Genomic DNA, 14,654 nt, shown 5'->3' on the forward strand with positions numbered 1-14,654 from the left:
TGCAGTTGCATGGAATGATGGAGTATTGTAGTTGGTAGGCTAAGGGGCGGAGAATACCGATGGCAGGCTTTTGTTGCAACCACTAAGAACACTGTTGTGTTGTCATATTTTAATACTTAGCCAAGTGTAACCCTTCACTGCCGATCTCTACCAACTCCTTCGCTATTACGATCTATCCTTTTATTACGCCTTCAGTTAGTTGGCTCCATTTAAGTTGTGAAATGAGTGCTGAAACTTGGAGAACTTATGTTTTGAGCACTGGAGTTGTTTTAAGAAATGCCATAATGAGGTTGTGGTTGGTTTTCACTTTTGCATTGTTCTCTAAAGTCCTTTCTTCTTTAAAGTAAACCCAGAATTTTAACGACTATTGCCTCAGGGAAAAAATTAAAATAAAAATTTTTCTGGAATGTAATTATAAACAGGTAAAGGCGCAAGTTCAGACTGTCGGAAATTTGGGTAGGCATAACGATGGATTATTTTAGAGGCTCAAGATTTTATATCGCCTTATCAGGGGTTGGAGAGCACATGTGAGGGTTGGCGAGCACATGTGTGCTTGCGTCATATACAGTTGGACAGCCACTCGGACATCGCTATTAACCTAATCGCTGCGATGCGCAGTGTTGCACTGGTGGACAACAATGGAAAAATCGAACATAAAATTGATTTCTAATCGTTAAAAAAACCCTTCAAAACAAGTTAAAATATGCTAAATTCGCCCAGGCCGAATCTGTATATCTTTCATCCTAGCTGTCATATGACAAATTCTTTACACCATATGTCTTTATAGGTGAACAAATGATAATAAATACGATTTTTTATCCAATTGGAGCTATTTAAGATGATGGACCTATCCGGACCAAATTCGGTTTGGATGTTGGCTTGGAAATCATTATGCAAAATTTCAGCCAAATCGGATAAGATTGCGCCCTGTAGGCTCAAGAACAAAATCGGTTTATATGGGACCTATACCTTGTAGATCGACTTAAACCATATTTTGCACGTATATTGAAGATCATGATAATTGTCAAAGAATTGCCAGTGTGTAAATTTTGAGGCAAATCGGATAAAAATTGCCCCCTCTAGAGGCTCATGCAGTCAAGATCCGTGATCGGTTTATATGGGAGCTATATCAGGTTATGAACAGATTTAAACCATACTGAAACAAGGTTTCAGATCGTGTTAGATTTTTACAACGATCAAGAATAAATTTACTTTATGGGGTCGGAAATGGATATTTCGATGTGTGTTAAACGGAGTGACAAAATGAATATACCCCCTCCTTCGGTGGTGGGTTTAAAAATAAGTATATTTTAATTACCCCTTTAAATACTTGATGTTTTCATACCAAGGTTTCATAACAAATAAGTAATAGAGTGCTAAGCTCGGCCAAATCTTATATCAGTTTGTAGACAGATTCACACCATATTTACATGTATATTTAAGGTCTTAGGAAAAGTGATTGTAGAAATTTCAGCTAAATTGGATAAGAATCGCGCCCTGTATAGGCTCAAGAAATATAATCAGGAGACAAAAGACTTCGTACAAAATTTCAGCCTGAAATGGTACAACGGCTTCTGCCATGACCTTCAAAATACTTGTCAAATATGGTCCAAATCGGTCTGTAGCCTGATACAGCTCCCATATAAACCGTTCTCTCTAATTTAGTTATTGAGCCTCTAAATGGCGCAATTCTTACTCGAATTATGGTCTCTAACGTTCAACTCAGTTATGGTCCGTCGTACCATAACTTGATATAGCTCCAATACCAAAGCAATTCCTTTCTTTTATCCTTCGTTTGCCTAAAAAGAGATATCAGGAAAAGAACTCGACAAATGCGATCTATTAAGTGAATGGAGTCTTCAATTTTCTTAAGTCCACTGCCAAAGAACTGAGAGAGAGGATCTTATTGCTGTAAAGCTTAAAATGCGCAAAACATTGAGATTCCGGCATATATCTATTTAAGCCATTTGTGGAAACTAACAAAACTTCTGTAAAACAACAAGGGCTGCAGAAAAACACAAAACTTTGATTTATTGAAGGAATTTTTTGACTAGTTTGATGAAAATTTCTACAAACTACGAGTTGAGAGCAAAGGCCACATTAGCTATTCCAGCGGCAAACCTGCTGGTGTCAATACCATCCTCCTATCCAAGCGAAAGAGGGCAATGGAAGCGGCTGTTTTCACACTTACCAACTCGTATCGGTGATTGTTCCAATAGTAGTAGTATTCGCTGAGGGCATTGAAATGCCCACCCCATGTCAGTCAGGAATCCACAGGGCTTTGTACTTAGAAAAGAAAGAAAGATAGCACGCTTTATCTGGAGAAGTGGAGTATGCACTTTGACGGCAAACACCATGAGGGAGTTGAATATAGGATATGATAGGACCAATCTGGGTCATACTTCACCTTTTTCTTTATTAAACTCAAATATCCCACTGTGCGAAATTTGTACTCTAACTATTTTTGTCCAACGAATGTATTGAGATGCAACACGGTGGAACGTGTGCTTTTGTGCTTTTAATTTAACGGGTCGGCTTTAGATGTTTCGATATCTTGAAAATGGAATATCGCAATCAATGTGAATTGTATGAAAACTGATTACCGAATATGTACAGTGTTTTATATATTGGCTTCATAAAAAATTTTTTCTTAAAATTTCATCTTAATTCCATTTAGAGATTATCTCAAACCTATATATATGACATATATATATACTTAATTATTGTTTTTGTTTGATTTCCATTTATTGTTTGCTAGCTTAGCGTGTTTGTGTAAAATTTCTATTCTCCCGCCTTGTGCACAGGCTAGTGAATTTTTTTCTGGTTTGGCTGGACGTTTGTTTGAGTATTGCACGAATATATCCCCAGTAGCCGTGATCGTCTAGTGGTTAGGACCCTACGTTGTGGCCGTAGTAACCCAGGTTCGAATCCTGGTCACGGCAATGCTGATTAACATTGACATTGTCACGGAGGGGATTTTTTGTAATTTCCAATCTTTAACTTTCTAAATTTGATATTATTTTCTCGGGTGTATTGTAGGAAAACAGAATTTTTCATAGGTGGTGTCTTAAGCACGAAGCTTTTGTTATACGACATTTAATAAATGGAAGAATGAAAGGTAGAATGACAAGTGAGTGGGCACAAAAGAAAAAAAAATGAAGCCAAATACGCTACGGCACATGTATTGCCAGAGGCAGTAGCAGTAGTTCGATGGGTGGGTGTTCGAGGGCACATTCATTCAAAAACATATCACAAATCACGCTGACAAAAAAACCAAGGAAATGATGTATGGTTTTGTCGCCTGCCGTTTCATTACAGAATTATGTTTTAATATTCACTTACAGGGAAAATTTTGCATGTACATCTACACATTTGCAATTGTAAAAACAATAATGTGTTGGTATTATGGTTGTGTAAAAATCCACCTGCAACATACGAGGTCTGATCAAAATATAACCGGTATTTTAAAGTTTTTAAAAAAGCATTTACCAATTCGTCATTGGCTATCTCGTAATACTAGCATCGTCCGTCCGTTGGTAACTCATCGAAGTAATGATCTGAGACTCAGATCTGAAAAAAAATATCCGTTATTTTAAATTTTTCGAAGAGTATTTATTTATTCATCAATATTTGTTCATCTTGTCCTCTTCAAAGTAATCCCCCTTAGTTATTTTGTCCAATTTATCCATTTTTTCCAACACTCGAAACACTTCGGAAACGTGTTTTTTGGTTATACAAAACTTTTTACACCCTACACTACATTGGATATGCAGGCTAAATCGTCGAATGTAAAATTTGCTTATATGTGATACACGGAATTTCGATCAAAATCCGCACTTATTGTAGGAGCCACAAAGTAAATCGATGGGCAAAATTTTGATAAATTGATAAATGCGTTAGCAAAGGTCTAAGAAGTGAAAATCAGGAGATGCATATATATGAAAGCTATATCTAAAAAAAATTTTCTTTGAAATTCATTAGTCATCCGAAGAGTTATAAGAGAAAATTTTTTTGAAAATTGGTTAACAAATTACTAAATTATTATTCACAGTATTATTCACAATCCGACGAAAATATATATGGGAGCTATATCTAAAATTGAACCGATTTCTATAAAAATTCAATAGCAATACCGGGATTCATAAGGGATTCTTTGTGGCAACTTTAGTGTGAATCGGCAAATGACAAAATTATTGCAATACTAGTCCAAATCGAATGAACTGCATCTCCTGATTTTCACTTCTTAGACCTTTGCTAACGCATTTATCAATTTATCAAAATTTTGCCCATCGATTTACTCTGTGGCTCCTACAATATGTGCGGATTTTGATCAAAATTCCGTGTATCAAATATAAGCAAATTTTAAATTCGACGATTTAGCCTGCATATCCAATGTAGTGTAGGATGTAAAAAGACTCTATTAAGTTTTGTATAACTAAAAAGCACGTTTCAGAAGTGTTTCGATTGTTGGAAAAAACGGATAAATTGGACAAAATAACTAAGGGGGACTACTTTGAAGAGGACAAGATGAACAAATATTGATGAATAAATACTCTTCGAAAAATTTAAAATAACGGATTTTTTTTTTCAGACCTGAGTCTCAGATCATTACTTCGATGAGTTACCAATGGAAGGACGATGCTAGTATTACGAGATAGCCAATGACGAATTGGTAAATACTTTGTTAAAAACTTTAAAATACCGGTTATATTTTGAGTCCAAATCGAATGAACATATGTATGGGAGCTATATCAAAATCTACTCCGAATTCTATGAAATTTACCAATAATGTCGAGGCTTATAAGAGAATCCTCGTCCTCGGATCTCGTGCAAAATTTCGTAAGAATCGGTTTACAAATGACGATATAATTGCGATTTCAGTCCAAAACGGACGAACATATATATGGGAGCTATATCTAAATCTGAACCGAGACTTATAAGAGAATCCCTCGTGCAAATTTCGTAAGAATCGGTTTACAAATGACGATACAATTGCAATTTTAATAGGCTTCGTCTCTTGGCCCAAGAAAATGCTTGTGCCAAATTTGAAGTCGATGTGTACTTTGTACACAAATTAACAAACAGACAAACGGACATAGCTAAATCGGAAAATTTCAGAAAGTGATTTTAGTATGCTTCTCAATGGGTCTACCTCTCTTCCATCTGGAAGTTACAAGCAAATGCAAAGTGCAGAGGCAAACGTCTCAAGCAAATGCACTAAGTTATAATACCCTTAACCACGGTAGTGTTGTCAGAATATCAGATGTCGTAGCAATTTGTCTATCCACAATGTGCAGGGGCATTAAGTGTGGCATTGAATTTGGTGCATCAGATGGTGAGATGGTGTCCCACTCGTGCGGCAGGGACGCCGCTGTGTATTGAACGGTAGGTGGATTTTTTAGAGTGCCATTCACCATTCTACAACACCATATATTATTGAAGGTCAGGAAACTGCAGTATCCAGCAATCTCAACCACAACTTTTGTCAATGGCGTTATTGCAGCTGAAGCACATACTTGCCGCTTCATCCACATTAGCTGCTTTTTTGCGTTTTCCAAATGTTGGATTTAAAGTTGAATCTCCTATCAAGCAAAACACCAAGTTATATTTGCCTACCAGGAAGAGAATAACTTCAGTATAAAATGATTAACATCTAGACCAGTTTCGCCAACGTTGGTAAATCTTCCTAAAGTATGTATCGAAAAACGCCGGTAAACTTTCCCTTAAACGCAATAGCCACGTCATCAGATTACGCGACTACCATTACCTTTCCATGTTTTTCCAGAAAAAAATATATTGTTAATGGTTTTAGTGGAGCTGATGTTCTTTATTCCCCGATACCGGAGTTCGGACTCCCGCCATTAGACAGGATCACCCTTAAGCTGTCGTAGGAAGCGAAGTACCTTTGCATAGTTATCGATTCGAAGCTGTTCTGGAAGAGGAATTCGGAGAAAAGAAACCGTAACGCATTATGCGCTTCTTACTCTATCAGGATGTTCGGTAAGAAGTGGGGGTAACCCTAAGATGATTTATTGGAGGTATGTAAACAGTCATTATGAGACCAGTATTGACCTATGGGGCATTGGTATGGTGGAGGGCCATGATTAAGAGGACTCGTACGAGGGAATTTGAGAAGGTCCAGAGACTGGCCTGCGTCGGAGTCACAGGGGCACTAAAATCCGCACCGCAAACAGGTTTGGAGGCGATGCTGGATATGGAGCCCATCGAAACCTAAATCCGAAACTGCGCCGCCAAAATCGAGCTAAGGCTGAGAGATTCGGCATGCTGTAGAAGGACAGATGCGGCCGCAGTTCCATTCTGGATGGAGTTGATGCGGAGGGTGGACTGAGGGGGGTGTTTGACTATCTGGCACCGGTGCCGTTTGGAATAGGATATTCAGGGTTCGTTTTCCTGGTAGGGATAGACGGATGGTAAATGCTGTGTTTGAGGAGGATGAGACATCGATCTTCCAAGATAAAGCTAGAAACTGGATTGGGGCCTATTTTGTCGCACTCAACATCGGTATGTCTCTGAGACAACCGGACGAGTGTACGGTCTTACCATCCTCAAATTCAGGATTTATGTGGACTGTATGCGTCAACATATTTTTCAAGGCCTTGGGTTCGAGAACGGTGTAATGGAGGAGTGTCTCCATTTGTTAGATGTCCCTGGATAAGCTCCGAATCCACGAAGTGACGCTGACATGGGATCCTGGACTTGAAGGGATTGCAGAAAATGAGGGGGTGGTCGAATGCGCCAGGAGGGGTTCGTCTGCGAATGGCGAATCAGTCGCCAGTCTTCTCTACATACTATTTGTCGAACTACTGAACATAGTAGATGAAAACCAGAGAGGCGTGGGCGGCAAAGTGGGACTCGGCGGATGGTTGCGGCACACATGGAAATATTGGGTTGCCCAAAAAGTAATTGCGGATTTTTCATATAGTCGGCGTTGACAAAATTTTTCAACGGCTTGTGACTCTGTAATTGCATTTTTTCTTCTGTCAGTTATAGCTGTTACTTTTAGCTTGCTTTAGAAAAAAAAGTGTAAAAAAAGTATATTTAATTAACGTTCATTCTAAGTTTTATTAAAAATGCATTTACTTTCTTTTAAAAAATCCGCAATTACTTTTTGGGCAACCCAATACAATAATAATAATAAATAAATAATGACAATATGGGGTTAAATTAAAGGTATAAGGTTGTGGACTGCGAATTTGATATCTTAATTCTGCTCATATATCTAGCGGACCACCCTACCCCAAAACAGTCACCTAACAGGACACTTTGTGATTTAATTGGTGTATGGGACACAAATAAATGTAAGCAGCCTTACCCCCAGAATTATGACGTACAGCGTGATAGAAGGAGTTGCAAACCACAACGTTAAGATAACAACCATTTTTAGCTCATCGGTAGACAAGACCAAAAACCGTGCAGCTGGGTAACACTTTTGTTCAAAAGTTTTACATGGTTTAATAGTAAGAACTATCGCCACTGCACCAATTATATAGACTGGCAAATTAGTTCTTCACCAAAGAAAATTGTTTAATATAGCAATTTGATTTGATTTGAAAAAAGACTAAAAGATCACTATTTAATAAGTAGTCATATAGTCATTTATAGACAACTACCACATGATGATCAATGTTATAGGCGTTAAGCCACTCCAAGAGAGTGTCTTAACACACTAACATTTAAGTTAACACCATCTACTAGCTGTTTTCAAACGGATTTAGTTGATTCAATTGAAAACAGCCAATAAATGGCGCTAATTTGGGGAAACCAACATGAACAAAAAGAGGGCAGAGTGGTCAAAATTGATCATACAGCATTTGTCTTCGTTGTGACTTCATTGCGGTTGTTTGCGGTATTATTTTTTAACTTTCCCACTCTAAGACAGTCCTTAACAATCATTTTCATAAACACCAGATCTCGGAGATGGGTAGTGCGATTTAAGCGAAATTTTGTTGGTACACTTACATGTACCTAAAATCAAACAATTCTTATCAAAAGCTGAGGTGGGGTGCCTGGGAGGGCCGCGCACCCTAAAAACCCGCCAAACGGATTTATAGACTAATCACTATAATATGGGTATCAAATTAAAGGTATTAGAGTGCAGAACGCAAATCTGATATCCAATTGTTGGACTAATTGTCTTGTGGGTCACCCCACCCCCCAAAAAACCCCTCAAATCTATCACATTTATCAACCATGGTAGTATGGATCTTGATAAAAGGTTATTGGGAGTAGAGCAAGAAATTGACTTCCACTTTTGAGACCAAGTCTCTGGGAATCCACCACACACTTAAACACGACTTTCACTTATTGGGGTTTAAATACATTTTCAACTGAAATTGGGCAGAAATTTCCAAATTAGGAGTACTTTTCTCGAACATAGCATTATCGGGCGCAGCAGAGCGGGCCGGGCTCAGCAAATATGTACATAAATATATCTATGAATCTCCACAAAGTCGTTAGCATATAGAATAACAGACGAACAGAACGGAATTTTTTGCTTTCGTGTGGTTCGGCTTTCTTGCTTCTGGAATGAAAATGGGTTTTGTGTCCCTTGATCCCTTATATACTCATGAGATGCCGATACATGCAGAATGAACCACGGCACAACTTGTAATCCAACTAATAGTACTTTTGATCGATTCTTAACTCAAACATAATTTCCTCAATATCCCCCGGTTGACGCAACTTTCTACGACGTTACCACGGCTCCGCTATAATGGCTGCACTTATAAGACCAACTTTTACACCACTTTTTCGATCAATTTGGCCTGTATTCCATGAATAATATGTGTTATGTTATATCAGCCCATAAACTACACCAAACTGCTGTTTTTCCGCAGTTCCTGTATGTTTTTTATCCCAAATTCGACAGTTCTGCTTGTTTACCTATCCATTAAGCCCGAAGTGAGCCTCATCGCTGAACACAAATTTTCAATCAAAACAGAGGAAAAGTGATGGATCATTTGTCACGAATGCTGCTAATAAATTTCAAAGAATTGCAGTCGTTGTTCGTTTGTGAGTTTCTCCATGTTGAAATGCCAGAGTACACTGAACGCTCTTCACTTTCACAGATGACGTTTGGACACAATAATCAACCATTGATACCACTGTGGAAAACTTGACTCTCAAAAATGACCCTTTAATATTAGTTTGTTTAAAGTATAGTAGTTTTAATGATACATTTCAATATTTAACTAATTTTTGAGTGTATTCCAAAATGGTGTATTAATTCTCATATAAGACAATCACAGCCATAGTAATGATCTCAGGTCTAAAATTTTTAATACACATCATTTTTCCAATAACTTTAAATTGCCTTGAAATCTCCTCTTTCCAAACACCCTGGCATTTGATAGCATGAAATTTCCATAAATCTCAAATGTTTGGGACAGAAACCGGTAAACGATTTCTGCAGAAGTCCAATGAAAGAGACACTTAAAAAAACTTCCAATGATAAATTGCCACATACTTCAAGGTGCAAACATTGCAGTATTTTTGGTCAAATAAAAGTATGCATCTTAGATGGACATAAATTCTAAACTTTGACATAAACCCATTGAAAAAGAAAGTTCTACAAGCCTCAGCGGTAGCATGGCTATTTGCAGTATTCTAGGATATCGTTTTGGAAAAAAGACAACAATTCATTCAACTGAGAACAAAAAACCTCTCATTGCTCTCCGAAAGGACTTATAACGTTGGAATTAAACGATTTGCATTTTTGGTGCGTTTCTGTTTGTGTAACGTTGCGTTGAATTGATGTTCCATGTCAAAACAATAGCCGAATGTGATGGTTTTGTACAACTTTTTCTTCTGCATTTAACCCCATAAGGTGTCTTTCAGGATGGCGGGTGTTATGAATAGTTGGTTTTTCATTTCATTTTTGGTTTTATGTCTCTTTTTGGAAAGTATAGGTAATGCCAAACTCGGATTCGTTCCAGTTTTTTAGCCCACTTCCCACTCTCCTCGATGATAGCACAAGGAAGGAAATGCATCAGGTTCAAACTGTCATGGTTAAAAAATATGGCCTCAGCTTTGTTTCTTGCTTAAATTGATGGCAGCGAAACAGATATAACGAGGGTGGGTTCAAAAGTTTAATAATTGTGTTAAGCTAACTTAAATGATTTCATATTTGTTCTTTGAAAACATATCTTTAGATTTTTTTTTACGACCAGCATTTTGCATATAGTTAGAAGAAGAGGACTTCAGACGACACATCCTGAGATAGTTGTACATGGCTCATGTATAACAGTTTGGAGTCAGAAATGCTGTGCTACTCAAAAAATCCCTAATTGTTTCCCTACCACGCCGCTAAGTCAATTCATGTCTGGTATTGTGTTACCACCTAAGTGCCGGGTTATAGGCCTAAAATTATTATCCACGAAAGCTGGCCAGTGTCATAGGAATGATCCAACGTCTCATCATCTTCCCCACATGCCTTGCACATGCTATCACTTACCGATTTTGCATTAGAGAGCTCGCAGTCCTATTTGTCGCACTAGACACGGAAAGCCATACTGACTTCCTTCTTACTTTCTTTCAATAATGGCAGTATTCTCGCGATCCGGATCTCCCCACAGGATTTGTATCGTCCTATCGACCGTTTCGCTGTTCCACAGTTCGTCGGCCCTAGCTGAAAGGCATCGAGTTAACCAAGTTTATTAATGACAGTCTTCTGGCTTTCATTGCCAAATCGTCTTTCATTCTCCCTTACTCCGCTATGGCCCGGTGATACACGAATAATGCTGATCGTGCCATCCTCAGAAGGGACGTTTATCTCCTTTTTATACTTCAAGACTGTTGGTGACCTTACCGTCCTTCTGAGTTTATATAAAAAGAAACTTATTCAGAGTTCAAGCGTAATAGTGTGATTGCGTTATATTGGATTACCTAAAAAGTAATTGCGGATTTTTTAAAAGAAAGTAAATGCATTTTTAATAAAGCTTAGAATAAACTTTAATCAAATATATAATTGCCATTTTGTTCAATAACCTTTTGCCATCTTCCTGGCAAATTTAGTATTCCACGCTCATAGGACTTCTGGCCTTATCTGGGAAAAACAGAACATAGTGCGATTTTATAGCCTCATCATTGGCGAAAGTTTTACCATTTAAGGAGTTCTGCAAAGATCGAAATAAATGGTAGTCTGATGGTGCAAGGTCAGGGCTATATGATGGATGCATCAAAAGTTCCCAGCCAAGCTCACTCAGTTTTTGGCGAGTGACCAAAGATGTGTGCGGTCTAGCGTTGTCCTGGTGGAATATGACACCTTAACGATTGACCAATTCTGGTCCCTTCTCCTTGATGACTGTATTCAATTTGTCCAATTGTTGGCAGTAAACATCCGAATTAATCGTTTTGTTCCTTGGAAGCAGCTCAAAATATACCACACCCTTCCAATCGCACCAAACAGACAGCATAACCTTCCTTTGGTGGATATCAACCTTTGAAGTGGTTTGAGCTGGTCCACCATGTTGTTGTAAACAATCCATTTTTCATCTCAAGTTATGATTCGTTTTAAAAACGGATCGAATTCATTGCGTTTAAGGTACATATCACAAGCGTTGATTCGGTTTGTTAAATGAATTTCTTTCAATACATGTGGTACCCATATTAAAATTGACGCCAAACAAACAAATGTAAACAAAATTTCGCGCACTTTTTTCTAAAGCAAGCTAAAAGTAACAGCTGATAACTGACAAAAGAAAGAATGCAATTACAGAGTCACAATCCGTTGAAAAAATTTGTCAAAACCGACTATATTACTACTATATTACCGACAATTACTTTTTGGGTAACGCAATATTTGGGTGTAAATAACAAGCGGCTTTTGTAGGCGAATTCGAACACCTCAAAGTGGACAAAATGTTTGTGGACCAAAGAATAAATCAAAATTCACCTTTTATAGGCCTAAAACATAAAATCAGGACATTGGTATATATGTCAGCTATGTTCAAATCTGGACCGATCTGCGCCGTATTGAACAGGGATATCGAGGAGCCTAACATAACTTGCTATACCAAATTGTGCGGAATTGGACAATAAATACGCCCACTTTGGCCCGAAATCGAAATTTTAGCTCAATATTTCCCACCACCAAGGAAGGGGTATATTCATTTTGTCTTTCTGTTTGCAACACATCGAAATAGCCGAAATGGCTATTTCGATGTGACCCTATAAAGTATATTTATTCTTGATCACTGTAAAAATATAAGATAATCTAGCCATGTCCGTCCGCCTGTCTGTTGAAATCATGCTTGTCCATAAGCAGGTTAAGTTCGAAGGGCTTTATCGGACTTTATCTTGGATAGCACCCACATAGACCAATCTGCCGATTTAGGGTCTTAGGCCCATAAAAGCCACATTTATTACCCGATTTTGCTGAAATTTGGGACAGCGAGTTGTGTTAGGCCCTTCAATTGGCTCAGATCGGTCCAGATTTGGATATAGCTGCCATATAGACCGATCTCTCTATTTAAGGTTTTGAGCCCATAAAAGGCGCGAAATTTGGGACAGTAACTTTTGTTAGGCTTTTCGATGTCTGTATCGTATATAGTTCAGATCGGTCTATATTTGGATATGGCTACCAAAAATATTGAAGCTATTGACTGACTTCCATTATAAACAACACTAAGGACAGGAACATCAATCGCCTCCATAACATCCTTGCACATCCAAATCTTGCCTCTCACCTGTTGACTGCTCCTACAATTTGATATGAATTGGATTAAATAATTGACGGCTAAAGCTGGATACACTGTTTTTAGTTGTTCAGTTGGATACACTGTTATTCACGGCAAATTTTCTGCATCAGCATAACTCTGCCATCATATTATACTAGGATTAATTGTGCCTAAATGTTACTTTTAAGTCTTTTTTTTTGGAGTTTCACTGTTGTTCATGTGATAAGCCTAAGAAAAAAGCAACAACAAACTCTTTCTAAATTATCATCATTGGAAACTTATTCTTTTGCTTTACCTAAATTAGCGACTTTGCTGTTTTTGCTGTAATCGTTTTTGGTATATCTCCTGAATAAAAATCTTTGCCGTCTAATAATAAACTAAATTGACTAAATTTTTTTTACCCTCCACCATAGGATGGGATTACAAATGGGCCATATCGGGCTTTGTTGTAGCTCCCATATAAACCGATCACTCGATTATCCTTCTACAGCATCTAGAGAGCGCAATTCGCATTCGATTCAATTGAATTTTTGTACTATAACGTTTTCAATGACATTTCGGTTAGGATTCATAAGGTTGGGGGAGGATGATGCCAATACATTACTCGGCGAGACATCCACGTTGTCCAGATAAAGGCCCTCTTCTCTTTCTGATGAATTCTCTTCATAAAACGAACCGTCCGTTAATGTACTTTCTGGTGCCACCCGTACGAAAAACCAAACGGCTTTATCTTGCACGGATTTATGACTCTCAGTTCTTCTAGTGCCTAAAAGGAAAAAGAACCCAGTATACAGTTTCTACTTTGACATAGAGCCGGGCATTAATATAGAATGTGAAAGCTGTTCTCCAAAGCGTCGATCTCAGGATGCTACCGAAAGATGTCATCATTCCTAATGCCTATATGAGACATATGTTTACTTAGCCTATTATGTCCTCCAATAATTTCTATAAGCATACTCAGATGTGCCTTCTCCATTGGCAAGAGACTATGTATGTTTGATTTCGATCGTTCGTCCCACAAAAGCTTTGTTTGTTCACATCCAGCTGTTATGTTCGAGGGATTTAGCTATTTATCCTCAACATGCTCCTTTTTTGATAGTGGTGGGTATACGTCCAGTATTGACACAAGACCAAGGTTTACACCACACACACGATCTCGCAAGCATGTCTGTTTTCTCTTTACCTAACATATTCTTATGTCCATTATATCAGCATAAAGCTAGGTTAGAACTTCTCGACAATGACCCAACACTTTAGATCTTATACTTGTGCCAAATAAAGACTTCAAAGCTGCTTGAATATCGCTGTAGATAATGTCAGACCGATATATTCTTCTGGATATCACAATCCCTGCTGCCCTAGTTACCGCAAATGTCAAGTTCGCCGCAATATATGCAACAACGGGCCTTTTTTTCCATTTAAGATTCATCTGTTAATATATTAATAAATTTGCCTAAACCTAATCCGAGCCTTCAGCCATTCCTTCAGAGTCGGTATCCTAATATATAGTCCAAGCTCTTCTATTTTCTTGCCTACTTTTAAGTTCGGCTGCAAATCGTTCAATGTGTTATCTAGTACACGGGTATGTCTGATTAGACTTCTCCTAAGCACGTTGAGCTGCAATAGTTTAAATAGTGTCCTCTTTGCCGACTCCTTTATAAATAAATCGATTCGCTGTATTCCCATCATTACCTCCAGTGACCGTGTAGCATTAGTGCCCATAGCCCCAGTCATGAATCTCAAGGCAACCCTATTGGCTCTTTATCCGTCATAAGCCAACAAACATGACAGCCGTACGTCAGAACTGGTCTCATCACTGCCGAGAACGGCCGGCACATCCACCTAGGTCGTACACCCCACTTATTGCAGAGGCCAGCCCGGAATATACAATATAACCCAAATAGCCGTGCTCCAAAGAGTACAACTAAGAACGTCCGATACAGCGTTACGAAATTT

The 14,654-nt window shown here is 38.2% G+C and overlaps 1 non-coding gene across 1 annotated transcript; it reads left to right on the top strand.

Moving 5' to 3' along the window:
• Positions 1–2,870: 2,870 nt before the first annotated feature.
• Trnah-gug (transfer RNA histidin (anticodon GUG)) lies at positions 2,871–2,942 on the top strand. Its single transcript has one exon. It is a non-coding gene; the product is annotated as a tRNA-His (tRNA).
• The last annotated feature ends 11,712 nt before the right edge of the window (positions 2,943–14,654 follow it).

Source organism: Stomoxys calcitrans, chromosome 3 (genome assembly GCF_963082655.1).
Source record: "Stomoxys calcitrans chromosome 3, idStoCalc2.1, whole genome shotgun sequence".
NCBI lineage: Eukaryota > Metazoa > Arthropoda > Insecta > Diptera > Muscidae > Stomoxys > Stomoxys calcitrans.